Source organism: Quercus lobata, chromosome 7 (assembly GCF_001633185.2).
Source record: "Quercus lobata isolate SW786 chromosome 7, ValleyOak3.0 Primary Assembly, whole genome shotgun sequence".
Lineage (NCBI taxonomy): Eukaryota > Viridiplantae > Streptophyta > Magnoliopsida > Fagales > Fagaceae > Quercus > Quercus lobata.
In genome coordinates this window covers 33,417,801-33,436,492 of record NC_044910.1, presented here as the reverse complement: position 1 = coordinate 33,436,492, position 18,692 = coordinate 33,417,801, and the positions used below count along the sequence as shown (strand labels likewise).

The window sequence follows — 18,692 nt, the reverse complement described above, 5'->3', positions numbered from 1 at the left end:
TGAGCACTCTTTAGAACCAAGTCAGCACTCCTCCTGGCCCTTTCCTCCTTAATCAACTTATTCCTTAAATCTTTATTACTTTGATCAGCAATGTTGAACGACTGCACAGCTACTATGTGCCTTTTCTTCTCATCGTCCAACTATTGATAGTAAGAGTTGGTTATCTCCTCAACCCTGAAAGTGGCTTGGACAGCCTAAAAGAAAAGGGTTAATAACTTAACAAATAACAAAAAAAAAAAAAAAAAAAAGAAGGAGGATAGCATCATACCATGCCCAAATATCTTTTGAGGTTGAGGAAAACCTCATTCTTCCTGATATTCTACAGCTCGGCCATATCAGTCGGGAGTAACAGAGTCCTTTCCAAAGCTGAGGCAACATGGCATCCAATACCCCCATTGAAATCCCTGAGTGATGCATCATCCCTCAAGGGTTCACCATTGAGTATGGGTGTTGGAGGCCAAACTTGAGGCTCTGGAGGTTGATTATCTCCCCTCTCCACACCTCTCTGTGATGTCTGGCTAGTCTTTTGCTGCTTTGCAGCTCTTTTAGTTTCGTCTTCATGAGTAGGACGAGACCTCATAACATCCACTACATCTTTTCCCTTTTACTCTCTCTTCCTTTTCGAATCAGCAGGATCAGGTTTGGATGGCAGAAACGGCTGAGGAGGAGGAAGAGGAGATTTAGGAGGAGGAGGAGGAAGTTTTGGCTGTGTGGATTTCCCCGGTACACCTTTTTCAGGCTGAGATTTTATTAAGTCCATCAAACTCCTTTGGGATTTCCTCTGGATACCCATTTCTTCCGAAGTGATGACTTCTGCTTGATGCTGGAAGTCAATGTCAGCCGATATACCCTCGGGAGATGGAGTTTGGTTGAACACTTCAAATTCCTCTGAGGAGTCTGACAAATCTACGATCCCCTCTGGACTTTTTTCTTTTTCTTCTTCTTCCTCTTCTTCAAGAATGAGATGGGATGAGGATGCTCCTATTGAAGGGGTGGCTACGAAGAGTGGTCGAGTAAGGGGTGTACCTTCAGGAATTGGAATACCCTTTGGAATGACGAATCCTTCGTAGGCAACACTAATACGGTGGAGCCGAGAATCATTGGCTTTTATCATGCACTTGAGGGCTTGAAATGCGAGAGAAATGGGTGTGTACCCAAGAATTAGGTGCACCGCTCGCAATTGACGTCGGCTTCGTTTACGTACACCTCAGACCGTAAAATTCTATCTAAGCTCTCTCTGTTGACTAAGTTGAGCTGGGGTTTGGTAGAACGCTTATCTGCAAAATCATTAAAATGAAAGAAAATTTTGTCAGAATTAGAGATAATGGGAAATAAAAGAGAAATACAAGCCAAGACACATAAATTTGCGGCTATACCCCCACCTGGTTTTCCCTTCTTAGTCGGACAGGGTAGGCCATCATGCCATTCCCCAGAAAAGATTAACAAGTCTTCCTTTAAGCCTTTGTTTGATATAGGGAGGCACTGGATTAACCTTACTTCAGGATACCTTGACTTAAGGTAATATCCCTGTCACGTCAAATGGTGGAGGTTGTATACCCAGTTCACATCATGATGGGTCAAATTTAAGTTCATTCTCTCATTTAGAACTTCTATACTCTCCAATACCCTAAACATATTTGGGGCGCATTGTGTGGGAGATAGTCTAAAGAACCTAAGATAGTTCTTAGTGATGGTGTCCATGGGAATGGTCATCCCTCCCTCTATGAAGGCAATTATGGGGATGACCACCTCTCCTGTTTTCCTAGCATCTATCCATTCCCCCTGGGCAGCGTATCTCATGCCCACTGTTGGTGGGATCCTGTACTTAGCCCTAAACCTTTCCATACCCTCCTCGGACTAAACTAAACGCTTGAACTTACCCATTTTCTAAGAAGTTTGGAAGAAAAATTAACAAGTTTGAAACGGAAACTAAGAGGGTTCAAGGAAACTTACAGGTTTGAAAAGAAGGTCCTTGGACAAATTTTTAGTATTTGTAGATGCACAGGGAAGTGAGAAAGAGTGATAGGTTCAGTGTATGAGCTCTAGGACTATGTGATTGTTGAAAGTATGAAAAGGAATTGATTTGAAAAATATTTATAGTGGCACAGAAGCTACAAGCGGGGAAATTCCCGCTCATAAACCTAGGAAAATCCTCCACCATTGGATTTACATCATGCCGTTGAACGTGGGGGATAAGGAAGTCGCCAAAATTTAATGATGGCACGCTCTGGATGCCGAAGCATCAGGAGCGTGCCTTGAGCAGGTAAAAAGGCATTTGGGAGTTCGGGTAAACAAGGCATAACCATAAACGGGATGGGTTAAGGATATCAAAATCCTCCTTTCCTCCCAAGGAGTCAAAAAACAAGATTTTGAGGGGCTATTATGGGAGCCAATTATCTAGAAGATACTATTAAAACTGTATGAATTGGGCCTATGGTCCAATTCGAGGAAATTAACTAATCCGAGAATAGTCAAATAAGGTTATAATGGGAATGGTATAGGAAGAAGAAATAAAGATTGTATGTGATAGTCCAAAATACGTCCAAGGAGAAAAATCATCTCAGAAACGGAGATCCGAGGTCAATAATAATGTCTTATCATCCTGGACATTCTTCAAGGTTGCATCACAACTAGGAGTCGAACATTGGATAAGGGATGAGCAAAGTGAGGCAACAAATATCTTCAAAAGCTGCTACCTCCAAATTAAATGCCTCCTAACTAACTCTCTGGCCGCATTAATGTAGAGGTGATACCTTGTTTGGTTCTAAGAAATTAGAAACTAATGTATTAGAACTTCAATTTGTATTATGTTGGCAAACCATGATCAAAACATAGAGTCTAGGTTTAGACTTGCTCAAAGTATGTTTATTTGTGAAATTGGAATCGAGTGATTGCAGAATTTATTGGACTAAATCTACAAGGCTTGATCGATCGAAAATTAGACTCAATCGATCGAACCACGTGCAGATTTATTTTTCTGCAGAGTACCAGTTCAGCCCAAACTATACTTAAACGTATTAGGGTTCAAGTAAAACTCTCCTATATATAAGGGAAACCCTAGAACGTTTTTTGAAGTTGTTTTTAGAGAGATTAGAGTGCCTCTTTTTATTTTTAGGGTTTTGTACCCAAAGGCTCTCTAAAGGTTGCTCATATTGCGGTTTATGTAAATCTCTTGTGAGATCTAGAGGAGCTTTCCTTTACACAAACTTAGGATTTTCAAGGAGGAGATATTCTCTATACCTTGATGATCAAAACAGTTGCTGCCATTAAAGTTTAAAGAATACACAAGCGGGGGTGCTTGTAGCTGGTGGGAATCCAAGAAAGAAGGAGTCTGTAGATTCAGAGCTTGCACGTGGTCGTGTCAGTAAGTTCTACTGGTTGGTAGTATTAGGAAGTCAAGCGGGGGTGCTTGTAAGTCCTTTTGTATGAACTTCAATTCTTTCAAGATAGTGGATTCAAGTTTACCTTGAGGATAGTTAGGTCAAATCCTCCCCAGGTTTTTACCAGTTTGGTTTCCTGGGTGATCATATCTTGTGTTATTTATTTTCCGCTGCTTTGCATGATTTGATCTTTATTATTGTGATAACCTAGACTTGTTTAATTGGACTAAGTAACAACTTAGCTAATTACCTAGGTTTAATCAATTGTTTAAAGGGTCTAAAAACTAACATACCTGAATAGTGGCCAAGCAGCCTTACAACTACTAGTTGATGGTTCTGGGAGGTGTTGGATGGAACAAGGAGTTCCTAGAATCTAATCTACATGTGTATGGTAAAAATGATACCAAGATTGTAGTATATAGCATGGGAAGGTGGCCTAAAGGAGAGGGATCGAAATAACCAAGAAATCTTTGTAATAATACTTTGAATTCTTGTAACTTTGTTCATCAACAAGATATTATAACATAGCTCCTCAGGCTGTGCCAATGACAGATTTTCTTATCTTATTTGTGTTTAATGCTCTTAAATCATCAACTATTATTGTCTTTCTTCTGGAATAGAACTAGTTTTTTCACCCACGCTCTACAAATTCATTATTTGGGCTTGTTGGGCTAAAATCCAATCCTATACTAGGTCCAATCCAAATTCAGTCCTTACAATAATATTATCAAGATTATATTAATTTTATATTTATCAATTGTTTAGTACTTTTTTGTTAAAATAATTATCAATTTAAAATTCAATTTGGAATTATCAATTTAATTTAGTTTTAGGAAGAAATCTTACCCCTTATTTTAGTGAGATAATTATTTACACTTGATAATTTTTTCTTTTATCTTTATTGAATCTATTAAAAATATATAATTATTTATACATTTATTTTATAAGTTTTTTCATAAAATCGTGCAACGCACATGCCTATAACTAGTTGCCTATAAAACAGGATCACTCTCCCACTAACGCACTTATACAGAAGCAAACTTTACTTTTAAACATTTCTCTTTCTTTATTTTTTTTTAATTGGCCGAAAATGTTTCTTTTTTTTTAAACCCACGTTATTTATTTATTTTCATTTTAGAAACCCACATTGCCATCTACTTTTTTTTTTTTTTTTTTTTTTTTGAGAAATACTATATCTACAACATTTTCAAAACATTACCTATTGTGGGTACCTAAGGCAAGGCATGCTTGGCAACGTCCTAGGCATGCTTGCAACGTCCTCGGCCGTCCTTGGCCTTGCAACGTCCTAGGCATGCACAACGTCCTTGGCCGACCTAGGCATGCTTTGCAACGTCCTAGGCGTCCCACATCGAAGGAAAACCCCCCCACTTTCTGCCTTATAAGCTGTGAAGCAAAGGGAGTAGTGTACCACCAAGTCTCTTGTGATCACAAGAGACTTGGTGGTACACTACTCCCTTTACTTCACAGCTTATAAGGCAGAAAGTGGGGGGGTTTTCCTTCGATGTGGGACGCCTAGGACGTTGCAAAGCATGCCTAGGTCGGCCAAGGACGTTGTCAAGCATGCCTAGGACGTTGCAAAGCATGCCTAGGACGTTGCAAGGCATGCCGAGGACGGCCGAGGACGTTGCAAGCATGCCTAGGACGTTGCCAAGCATGCCTAAGCATGCCTTAGGTACCCACACCTATAAAATAGGATAAATTTTAAAGTTTTTTTTAGGAGAAAATATTAAGAGATTTGAATTTCCTCCATAACTCCACATTTACACTTTTCTCTCTCTCTCTCTTTTTTTTTTTTTTTTTTTTTTTTGATGTGATCTTTTTCTTTTTTAATTGACCTTGATTTTTTTTTTTGGTAATCTATTTCAAATTTTTTAAAACTAACGTTTAACTACCCCTAAGTTGGTTGTTTTCTTTATCTGTTTTTCACTTCCTTCTTCTTCTTACTTTCTTTCTTTCTTTCTTTTCATTTTTTTTTTTCAATTTACGTTACCCTTACTCCTAGTCCCTAATATGAGATCTCACGTCTATTTTTTTCAAATCAATTCTTCTTTATTTAATTTTTTTTAATAACAATTCTTCTTTATTTTGAAATTGGAGGAAAAAGAAAAAAAAAACACTCATACTATAAAACTATCACTATAACTTTTTCATCCATATCCCTTAAATTTAGATACCACTACTTTTCTGTTGGTTTTCAAATTGCTAACCATATCATCACAATTTGGTTGGATCATATTTCTAAATGAAAACTCCTACATCCATCGCTCTCATATCTCTCTCCCTTTTCTGCTTATTCTAAACCCATTTGTTTTCGCACCCTCACATGCATTCTCCAACTTCAATTTCAATCCATGTGAGTTTTTATTTTTATTTTTTTTCTCTATTAAACTTTTGTTGACAATGGGTTCTATTTTTTTTCCCCCTTTTATGAATCCTTTTTTTTTTTTTTGAACACATGAATCTTATTTTTGATAATATTGTTAGGTTCTAAAGACTTAGGTTTTTATGTATTTAGAACTCTAATGTATATTGTTGGCAAATCATGATCAAAACAATATGTTTTAGTCGTGTTTAGACTTGCTCAAAGTTATCTCATTTATGTAAAGTTGGAATAAGTTGATGCAGAAGGCTTTTATGCTTCTCGGCCTGTTTCGATCGATCGAAGCTTAGGCTCGATCAATCGAAAATCGGGTCAAAGGCGTTTTTCTGCAGAATTCCAACTCAGCCCTAGTTTGTTTAAAACGTTTAGGGTTTTCTGATTTGTTCTAAGTATAAAAGGCAAACCCTAGCCATGTTTTAGTGTTGCTCATATTGCTATTTGTGTAAATCTCTTGTGAGATCTAGAGGAGCTTTCCTTTACACGAACTTAGGGTTTTCAAGGAGGAGATATTATCTACACCTTAATGATCAATTCAGTTGCTGCCATTGAATTTTAAAGAAACACAAGCAAGTGTGCTTGTAGCTGGTGGTGAATCCAAGAAAGAAAGAGTCCGTGGAATCGGAGCTTGCACGTGGTCGTGTCAGTAAGTTCTACTAGTGGGTAGCAATAAGAAGTCGAGTGTGGGGGCTTGTAAGTTTTATTGCATGAACTTCGATTCATTCAAAATAGTGGATTCAGGTTTACCTTGAGGATAGCTAGGTTAAATCCTCCCCAGGTTTTTATCGGTTTGGTTTCCTGAGTGATCATATCTTTGTGTTATTTATCTTTCCGCTACTTTGCATGATATGATTGTTTGATTGTGATAACCTAGCTTTGGAATTTGGACTAAGTAACAACTTGGCTAATTACCAAGGTTAATCCAATTGTGTTTTTAAGGGGTCTAAAAACCATCAAATACGGTTGTAAATTTTGGGGGCAAAGGTAGTACAGTGTTTGTGGTGAAGGACTAGCACAAATACAATGAACTTTTTATTTTTTTATAATAAGTAGTAAAATTTTCCATTCCATTTTTTTTATACACTCTTTTTAAGGAGTTTCTCTCTCTCTCTCTCTCTCTCTCTCTCTCTCTCTCTCTCTCTCTCTCATGTCAAATAAAATTTTGTCTAATTATTTTAATATCTTTTTGCAACATCATCCAGGCTTATGTAAAGGAAGCAATTGTGGAGTTCAATGTCATTGAATCAATGAAACTTTATGATGTTGATTCAAATATAATTTTGTTTCCTTCAAATTGATGAATACTCCTAGACATCAAATCCTTTCATTCCAAAGGCATTACTAGGATTCACAAGGCTATGAGGAGCATTGAGAGAAAGAGTCAATTGGATAAGATAGAAGAAATTTCTTACCCATTGATGATTTTTGTTTGATTCACTATGTTTGCAATTTGTTACTCATCTCTTTTATGATTCTTTTACATGTATAATTTCAATCATATACTAGCTTTTGAGCACGCGCTCACGCGTGTGTTCAGAAGCTCTTCTATTTTTTTGGTAAGGATTAATTTAGAGCATTTATTATATTTTGGGATTACTACATTTTCCAATCACAAAAAAAAAAAACCTAGGGGTGTGATGAGTATTATGTGTGGTGAAATAATTTTTCATTACACCCCTAGGTTTTTTTGTAATTGGCAAATGTAGTAATCCCAAATTATAATAAATACTCTAAATTAATCCTTACCCAAAAAATAGAAGAGTCTCTAAACACGCGTGTGAGCGCGTGCTCAGAGTCTAGTTTATTGGTTATTCCCCTTTCTTAGTGGGGTTGGTTAAGGTAGTTAACTTTTTTTTTTTTTTTTTGATAAAAGGTAGTTAAACATTTGATTTTTTTTTTTTCTTTTTTTGAGGAAAAGTTAACATGTGAATAGGCATTAAACCTTTTTTCTAATAGATGAAATAGGTTCTAAAATTTGTTTTATTATTATTTTTTCATAATTTTTTTTTTTTAAAAAAGTACCTTTGCTTAATATTTATCACAATGGGCTTTGATGATTAATTGCCCTCGAACAATGAGGTTAACCAATCTATTAGACAGTTAGATCTTTGCGAAATATATGTTGAACAATGACCCAAAAAAATGTTAGGCAACCATGGTGAAACAGACTATATATGATCTTAACTCGCTCTCTCTTAGAGAGAATATAATCTGATTTCAAGGCTCTTTTATTTGGTTTTTTGATGTGCATTGATAATAGATTAATTTTGCATATTTATATCATTGTTAGAAAGCATTATCATACTTATTTTGAGGTAATTCATGCATTTCATATTTGATTTTGGAATAATGCTAAATAATCAATTTTGTGCTTAATTGGATTTTATTGCGTGAATTTGTCTTTTGTAGGAGAATGGAATTAAACAAGTGGATTTGTGCAAAGAAGAAATCTAATAGACTTTAATTTTACAAGGGCCATGATGAAGTTGAAGAAGACCAACCCAATTAAATTTAAGTCCAATTGGAGTAAGGAATCAAAGGAAATTTGCACCAAATCCAAGTCCAATTTGGATTAGGATTCCAGATTGCACATCAATTAGTATTTTTGGCATAACTTTCGGCTCAGAAGTCCAATTGAGATGATTCAAGTTGGGCTGGAACGTTAACTTAAAGGGGTACAACTTTTTAGTTTGCCAAAAGTTCGAATTCAGAGATTAAATGGGCCAAAATCATTGGTTAAGACCTAAAAATCTGAGATTTTCTCTAAACAGTAATTCAACTTATAATAGGATTCCTTGACCTATTTAAAGGCTCTTTAGGGCAAAATTCAAGGAGGCTAGTGCAAGGGCTGAGGGCTGAATATATAGAGAGTGCGACTACCTCTTTGGTTTTCTTCCATGACAATTAGTTTTATTTATTTGTCTAGTTTAATGTTTAGTATTTTATTTTTGTTTTTGTTTCAATTACTATGAGTAGCTAAATTTATAATTAGGGTTGAGGATGAAACCTTGTTAAGGATTATTAGTAATATTTATGTGATTTGATTTTTCCGACAATAATTGTTCTTTAATGATTTAAATTGTTCTTGCTTCATATCAATTGACTAAGATGAGATTCTAGATATGAGTTCAATCATGTTTTTCTCATGATTTAGGATTTGTCTTAATTAATTGAATGCTTGGATTATTAATTCTTGATTATAAAATTGGATATCGTTTGTGATTTGTCTGTCAATGAATACAATTTATGATTTGATTTTTAGAATAGGATATATCTTGTGACTTGTTTAGCTACAGTCTACAGATACAATTGATGATTTGATTTTATACTTAAGAAGCGAAGAAGAACATACTTTTGATTTTTAAAATAAGGATTTTAATGAGAATATTTTCCATGATAGCAAGATTGATTTCTAGATTATCATGTAGTGAGTTGGGAAAAGTTAATGATCATAAATATATGCTGATATGAATTAACAAAGCGGATTCCAAAACCTTAATTCCTTTCTCTAGATTGTTTACATCTCTTTACTATTTCATATTATATCTTTGCTTAGTTTAATTATTTGTTTAGTTTATTTAATTGCAAACAACCAATTTTTATTAAACTAGATTAGGATTAATTTGGTTAAGATTTGATTTAATTTTCCTACGTTCATTCAAGTCCTTGTGGGTTCAACCTCGTTCTTGTCAAACTATACTTCGGTACGGTTCGTTCACTTGCAAGTACTTTAAAATTTCACAACATTTTTAAAATCACCATTTTTGTAAATTGTAGTTAGGAAAGGTGTTCTTGAAACAGCCCAAGGTTTTCATATGGTGAGATTTTACATTATTCTTCAAATATAACTATATCCACATTACTTTCCCATATGAAGATTTTGGTAATATGCCTTGATCCATGGCATCTCTTTCACAAACATGTAAGGTTTAATTGTAACGTGCCTTAATGTATTCTAAAAGGTCATTGTTAAGGTCCAAAATATCACAATGATGTATCAAAGCCCAAAACAACACAAAGGACTGAAATCCAGAAAACATTTGGGCTTTCAATAAAAAAAAGGGAAGGCCCAAATCCATTAAGAATCCATAGGAAGGGACCTAAGCCCATGAATAGGCAAGCTTTGGACCTCACGAAACAAAGGAAAAAAGAGGTCCAGCCTAGCTCTCAAAGGTAAGAAAATCGCTGAGGAGCCCAAGGAGAAAACTGAACCAGGATACCTGGGGATTCCCAGAGGCTTGGGATCCTCGGGATGTGCAACAAGGCCAGGTTAGGATTGAGATAGTTCAAGGGGGAATGCCCAGAAACACAAAGAATGACGGTAGATATGTCCCATCAGCCACCCAATGATGCAGAAAAGGATTAGAAGACTTGGGAACCAACAACTCATGAATAGGGGTTTGGTACCTTGGGGAACCTAGGAAGATGGACCGTGAAGGAAGGAGGTTAAGGATCTTTCAACCTAATAGAAAGGAATTAGCCCATTTAGAAAAAAAAAATGACAAAAAGAAAAGCAACCAAAAGGTGGAGTGTAGAAGCCTTGGAAAAAGAAAAATCAAAGGTCAGCCCTCTAGGACCCCCCAGAACGGGAAAGTCAGCTAGGGGCTTTTGAAGAAGGAACCTCAAAAGAGGAAAATAGTGAAGGATGAGGAAGGGACCAGACACCAATGTTGACACAATATTGGTTCTGGTACCTAGAGCAACAAATGAAGGGAATCAATGGTACCCTAGAAACCTTAGGATGGCACTATAAAAGGAGGGGTAGCCAATAGTGAAGGGTATTCAGCAATAGTGAATTAGAGAAAAAGATTCTTGAGAAAAGTTTGTTAGAATTCAAAAAGAGAAAAGAGAGGGAAAACAACGTCTGGGATCCTGAGATAGCTACTAGAGAATACACCTGGATTTAAAGGGATTCAAACTTTGCAAGTGTTAGAGGCCTAAGAAGTCATCTAAGTCTATGATTTTTGAACTTATTTGGACCTTGTAACATATCCTAGTGAGCATAAAGTATTAAAAACTTAAGAAAATAATGAAACATTTCATATTATCCTAAGGATCTCTAACGTTTATTCCATTTTTTCTCCTATATCACTTCTTTACTGTTTCCTTGTTGTACAATACATATATGTTTTTTATGTGTTAGCATGTATATGTTGTAGGATCCACACTTTGTGCACAACTTAGTTTGAAATCAGCCTAACTTAATTGCAGTGAACTAAGTCCAATCCCTTAAACATTAAGTATTGGGCCCAAGATCTTTACTTTCTACTTGGGCCTGTGTTGTTTTACCAAAAAAAAAAAAGAAGAACCCACACAGTCATTAATTATTATTCAAGATGGTGAAGCATTTAGTTAAGGCTCCTTTAAAAATAAAATAGTAATATGGTGAGGATGGACAAATGTAGGGCAATAATAATATAAGATAGCTTAGTTCCGTTGTGTATTTGAATGGAACATTTACTTGTTGGTAAAAGATTTACTTCCTACCCAAAAAACGATTAAAAAAATTACTTGTAGATGGGAGGGAAAAAAAAGATAAAAACCTATTAAAATTGAAACTATCCATAAATTTCTTACCCTGTAGAATTGTAGTTGCTAGCATGCATTGCTACGCAACTATGGTCTATAGTCTACAATCCACATGATTATGATATGGACACAAGCCACACCCTTATGATATTTATGTAATTTTGGTTTGAGTTGTTTGTGCTTCTTTTATTCTTTGTATTCTCTTTGTAATATTTTTTGGACACGGTTACTGTCCAGTGGAAATTTCCACCTTGTTTCGCTTATTTCATAGATCAAATGCTCTTTGCATAATTATTTTACATAATTAGCTTTGAGGCACATGTAAATGACTATTAAAAAGTGTCATAATATTGCTTGTATTTAATCATGTGATGTCTTCCTCCAATAAAAGTTAACTTTATCTAAATAACATGTGGACAATTTTTTTTTAAATAAAAAATAATTGAAGTATAAAATTTAGTCAAACGGATCTTAAAGGCAAATTCAATGGGGTCTACACCCTTTATCTATCAAATGATAGTGTAATGATATCACTATCAGGCACCCAACTCAACTTGATTGTCCTAAATTCCAAGAAAAATGCAAATTGTGTGTAAGGTGTACCACAACAAAAGCAATTACAAGTAAACACAATTATCATTGGCATATTTTGTTTCGCTTATTTCATAGATCAAATGCTCTTTGCATAATTATTTTACATAATTGGCTTTGAGGCATGTGTAAATGACTAATAAAAAGTGTCATAATATTGCTTGTATTTAATCATGTGATGTCTTCCTCCAATAAAAGTTAACTTTATCTAAATAACATGTGGACAATTTTTTTTTTTAAATAAAAAATAATTGAAGTATAAAATTTAGTCAAACGGATCTTAAAGGCAAATTCAATGGGGTCTACACCCTTTATCTATCAAATGATAGTGTCATGATATCACTATCAGGCACCCAACTCAACTTGATTGTCCTAAATTCCAAGAAAAATGTAAATTGTGTGTAAGGTGTACCACAACAAAAGCAATTACATTCAGCAAAAAACAAAAGCAATTACAAGTAAACAAAATTATCATTGGCACAAGAAAATATTTAAAAGTTAGTTAGACCAACATGGATAGATTACCTTCATTGTTGCAAAACTGATATCTGAAACATTTGCACAAATTTTACAATCTAGCATTCTAGAAACAAGGCCCAACCTTAAAAAATGTGAAATGCAGCCAATATAGACGCTATGTTCTTTGTGTATTGATCCCCCAACCCCAACCCCAACCCCAACCCCACACCCCCCCCCCCCCCCTCCTATTTTGGTACTTTTCCTTTGCCCAATGGACTTTACACATTTATATATTTTTAAAAGCTAAAACGTAACATTTATTTTTGCTACACTCTAAGCCACATTAGTTTCACCATTGCGCACCTTTAGTGTGGTAGTCACTTCACAAGTATAAATGCTTGTAGGGTGTAGGGGGCAAGGGCCGGGGTTCAAATCTCCAGGAGAGAGTTTTACACACATATACACTTTTCTTTTAAAAAATAATTACAACATGCTGCTAACTCTACAACTCGAACCCTTTCCCCCCTAGACTCCCAAGCACTTTGTGCATGGGGAGGTGTCAATTCAGCTACAAAGCCTTTAGCCACACACATATACAGTTAGATTAGACTAGAGTAGAAATTTTATCTTGTATAAAATAAATAAATAAATAAAATCAGCGTCCACGTCATTATCTTTTTTTTTTTTTTTTTTTTCAATTTTTCTATAATTGTTTTTAACATTTACACTTCTCCAACCTTTTTCCCTCACTTACCTTTTCATCTCTCCACTACTTCTCTAACATTTCTCTCTTCCTTACCTTTTCATCTCCCTACTACCCTCTAAATTAGTATCATTCTTCTTCTTTCTCTTCATCTTTTTTTATTTTTTTTCTTTTCTTATTCACACCCTCTTATTATAAATTTGTCACTATCTCTTCCATTCTATGTATAGTTTTCCCTCACAACAAAAAGGTTGTTTCTCTCTCTATCACAAATTTTTGGTGGATTTTTTTTTCTTGCATATTTGCTTTAGGTTGATAATTTTTTATATTCTTTAAAACTTTACTTTGGGTTAATGCGATTTAGTTTAGTTTTTAATTTAAATTTTTTTTTTTTGTTCTCTTTGATTGTTAAATGTTATCCTATTGCGTTATAAAGAATTAAATATAGCATATAAAAATATAATATTATTCTATTAGATAACATAATTTGGTATTTATTGTAAATCGATATTTTTTATAATGCTCAATTTAGATGTTAAACTATGAAACTTTACTAATTTTTGTCTATTCTTTAATCATTTGTGGTAGGCAAAGTACTCTTAATAGTTGTATTAGAAGTACACTATAATATCATTTATTTAGAGAAAAGTAAAGGTTAACCAAACAAAAATAATTGGATGGGCGACTAATTTTAGCTTTTACAATTAATTATTATTATTATTTTATAACAATGCATATATAGATATTTAATTCTTAGATTTTGCTAATAATTGTTGTAGGGATGAAAGGTCCAGATATAGGTATTGGGCCGTGGGCCGTGCTTGAGGATGTCAAGTAGCCCGAGGACAGATAGATACTAGCGAAGGCATATAGATTAATGGGCCATAAAAGAAGTCTAGTCACAATGAGCAAGAGATTTTGTTCGAGGAGAAATACCTTCTCGGCTAAGCAAAGTAGAGGTCAAAGTTCCAACCATCCATCAAGAATAGGGCAACAAGCAATCTTGCTTGGAAGGATAAACATCAGAGAGGGATGAGACAAAAGAGAGTTGGGAAATATCTGAGAAGAAAGTTGCTACCACCGCATTGAATGCTTTGCATCTAACCCCCTGGCCGCATTAATATGGAAGTGATACTTGAATAGTAACTTTTAACCTTACAGCTACCCCCAAAGATTTCATGAAGGAGCTGATGGGATAAGTATCAAGAAGATTAGCAATCTAACCTACACGTGAAAGGCTGAGATGAAAGAAGGGGGGGGGGGGATATAAAAGAGAAGAACCCCATTACAAAGAAAGGATGAGAAAATCTAGAGAGAAATTACTGTACACTCAAGAACTGTAATTTGGTACAAGTTTAAGAGAAATATATAAGAATAGACTTTTCTCGGACTTGGCCGAGGAGAACTTTTCTTGTTCAAAACTATTTGCTTTATTCTTTCCAATAGTAACTAACCTTCTGTGATCATTGTCTATTTAACTCACTGAAAGTTCAATTTCAAGCCCACTCTCTAACAAATTTATTGCTTTGGGCTCTTTGGGTCATGACCATAGTTTAGCCGATGGGATTAAATCGTTCCCTTACAATTGTTTATTTGATAATATGATTTGGGTGGATGAAATTACAACAAATTTTTTTCCTAATTGATCCAATTAATCATTGTTAAATTTTATTAATTTTCTTAGTTACATTTTTTGGTGTTTTGGATTGTAGGCAGAAAAAATAAAGTTTGATAAGTTATGTTTAAAACTAAAAGAATAATTTTCAAATTTTATATTCTTTTTAATGATTCAAAAAATGTTATAAATAACTTTTATTAAAATTGAATGTTTTTGTTAACTTGCCTTTTGAATTTCTAAGAAAAATTGTAATGTTTTCATTTTGGTTCAACAAAATTTATAATTATGATTTTATGATTGTTCATATATTACATTTATGATTGTTCCTATAATAAATAAAAAAATGATTACGAAATAAATTACTCTTTATTAAATTAGTTTAAATTGTAAAAAAAAAAATAATAATAATAAAACCACCGTTGCGTGGGTTCGCAACTAGTTATAGATTAATATTTGATTCCATAAGAAATTCCATAAGATGTAACATTTGGTTCCAATCAAACTTTAGAATAGTGCTGAAATTCCCACGAAGAGATAACACAATCAGGGTCAAATTTAAAGCGACCAAGATCAAGTGTATATGTTTGAAAACTTAAAACATGCAAGTCCAAGAGAAAGCACAAACAAATAACAACTACACACAAAAAAGATTTCAATTCACAACAACATGCAACCTTGATTTACACTTATTCCTTTACAAAGAAGTTGCTTTTGACTTACCCCTTTCTCCCTCGTCTCTTTCTTTCAAGTTCCTGCGCATCAAGCAATATTGTTATTCATCAATCAAGTACAAAAAAATATAAACAGCTGAAACGCGAACAAATCATATTGCAATCAATTGACAGCATCGGTGTTGTTCGTTAGAGCCCCTGTAGGATTATAGTTGCTAGCATGCATTGCTATTGGAGGCATCTATGGTCCACAGTCCACACGATAATGATATTTATGTAATTTTGGTTTGGGATTCTGCTGTTGTGTGTTCTTCTATTACTCTTAGCATTCTCTTCGTATTTTTTATTTTTTTACATATTTTGTTTCGCTTATTTCATAGTTCAATATGCTCTTTGCAAAATTATGTTACATTAATTTGGTTTTAAGATTTTTCATTTTTCCATAACATTGTTGTCGTGCTTCCTAATCTGAGTGATTTTAAAGTATCAAAGTTTTATAAGAGCTTATGTTTGCAAGGTAATAGGTGTTTTTGTGCCACTGGTCTATCATAATGGCTTGTTGTTTTGCAGGACCTGCTAGGTGCTATCTTCCTGATAAAAAACAAACCATTACCCCAAGGTTCTACTTATAGCAGCCGGGGCTAGATTGGACTTCATATAAATCATATTTGATATTACTCCATATCTGGCTCAACTTGAACTCACTGATAAAAGTACTATTAATTGGGGGAGGGAAATGGGGGGAATAAATACATTTCTGCAGGACATGTTAAAAGTTAGCAGGTGTCTCAAAGGATCATTTATAATTGATGACCAGAAACAACTGATTCTGATCCTCCGTATTACCAATAAAAATACAAATTTGTGTAAGTAAACCTCTCAAATACCTAGCACAACAATACATTGTCACCAAAATGAAATTGAGACACAAAAACAGCCTTGTGATTCAATCACCTTCAATAATAATAGTCATTGGTCTGGATTAACCTACTATATGGGTTTAGATTCCACCTTATATGCAGTCTGGATTACAATGCAACTTACCTAGTCGTACTAAAAAAAATCTGCAGCAAGTTTGATACTGCAACAAACTGACTACAATATATGATTGGACAATCAGAGAATACTAAAGGGTATTTAGATTCCTCCAAGTGAAGATAAACACTCTGGAAACACATCAACCATCACACCAGTGCTTAGAAGAATCTCAAGCTAGACATCTATAGAGGAAAAATCTAATCACAAGACAGAAAGCAAATAGTTTTCTACAGAGGTAAATTTTTTATTGAAAACCTTTCAGTGACACAACTAAAAGCAAATAATTGCAAGTCTAGTGAGACAATCAACACATCATATGGTTTACAAGAACCAAAAAGTTCCATTTATTTTAATTCAAAGAGGTCATCGATGATAAGAATAGACAATTGCGAAGACAGGCTATACATAAATGACAAAAGGAGAAAAGTTATTTTTCTTTATCTATTTAACATGAAAATTGTTCTCAAATCACCTATGATCTAATTCAAGATACAGCCCTCAGTAGACGTGAATGGCAGCCTGATCTAGAGTTAGTTTGAAGCATGTTTTTCTGCTGGCAGGTACCTTAGCCAGCTGGGACTCCCATCATTTGAGCCACTCACACAGAGGAGAAGGCATTGTGCAGATCTTGCAAAATAAGGCTGCCGTCTAGCTTGCTCTTTTGTTGTATTTTCTGTTCCCCCTAATTTTGTTTGAAGCCACCTTGAGGCAGATGCACAGGGTGTATTACCACATACTCATTTGTATTGATGTATTGTTAATGCTATTATGGTTCCTTTACACCAAAAACAAACGAATTGAACCACCAAAAAAGTAAAAGAAAAGATAAAAAACACATAAACAGGTGAATTCATATTGGTTTCACCACTCACCAAATTAAGGTTACTGTTCCAGCAACCTAAATTGGTGAGTTTATAGTAGGTTCACCATTCACCAAATCAAGACTACCGTTCCAGCAACCTAACTGGATGAGTTTACAGTGGATTTCGCCATTCACCAAACCAGTCAAAATAGTATCTGAAAAGCTAAGTTTAGATCCAAAGCCAAGGAGCATGGCTTCCCAGGCCATAGCCCAAGAGTAACATTCTTGCCAATTATTTTCTGCATCAATTCCATTGCATTACAAACCAACCCTTTTTGGCCCAGCCCAAACATTACCTCATCAAATGTCTCACATTGAGGACAGTAAAACTTGTCCAACATTTTCTCAGACAAGACACAAGCAACCATAGTTTCACCTTCACCAAATAAACCTTTCAGCATAATCCTATATGTCCGAAAGTTGAACTCAACACTCTTATTTCCCATGTCCCTAACAAGCTTCCTCGTCCTACTTAACTCCCCAGCCTTAGAAAATGCATCCAATAATGTATTGTAAGTAATCATATTGGGCTTGCACCCCAACTCCTCCATTGAACCAATCACCTTAATACCTGCTTCCATGCTATTTTGCTTACACAAGCCATAAATATACACATTATAAGTGAAAACATTAGGAACCAAACCCAACACAAGCAATTCATCAAACGTGCCATCTGCCTTCCCAAAATCCCCTTCCACAATAGCCCCTTTGAAAGCTGTAGTATAACAAACAATGTCAGGCTTAATCCCATCCACTTTCATCTGATTCAAAACCTACAAAGCATCAAAACCCTTCCTTTCTGAAAGTACAAATATGTGTATAAACACCCTTGAACGTTTAAACCCCCAAATTACAACTTAACCAATTCAAGCATTATGACAAACAACTAGTGTACGGAAAATTAACATAAGCTATAATATGAAATTGGAAAAACTAACTAAGCCAAATTAAAATCTCAACTCACAGCAGATAGTAAAAGGCAAAAATAAAGGGGAAGAAAGATGCAAACACAAAGACAACACGCGATGTGTTATCGAAGAGGAAACCGAAGCCCTCGGCGTAAAACCTCTCCGCCGCCCTCCAAGCAGTAAACAATCCACTAGAAAATGTAGTTGGAATACATGGACAGCAATAGACCCTCCAAGCCTAATCTACCCAGTGCACCTAAGTCCTCCAAGTTTCTTGCTCAAACGAGGTTGCACTAAACCTTTTTCTTTTCTAACTTCCCGAATTCCGCTACTAGACCGTAGCATCAACCAATATAGATTGGTTCCTTCCTAACTGCTTCCTAGAAATCCAAACAGCCATCTCACAGTGATGAATATGGTGAGAACAAGGTTTGGTAAAATGCCTCTCAAGGATTTGACAATGGAGAGAAAGAGAGTTGAGAAATTTGAAGAGACTCTAATGTATAGATTGTGGGTGAATCAATCTTGTTTTTCT

At 34.9% G+C, this 18,692-nt stretch overlaps 1 pseudogene; it reads right to left on the bottom strand.

The window, feature by feature from the left end:
• LOC115951933 overlaps positions 1–18,692 on the bottom strand; it is a 42,626-nt pseudogene that overhangs the window by 13,640 nt on the left and 10,294 nt on the right.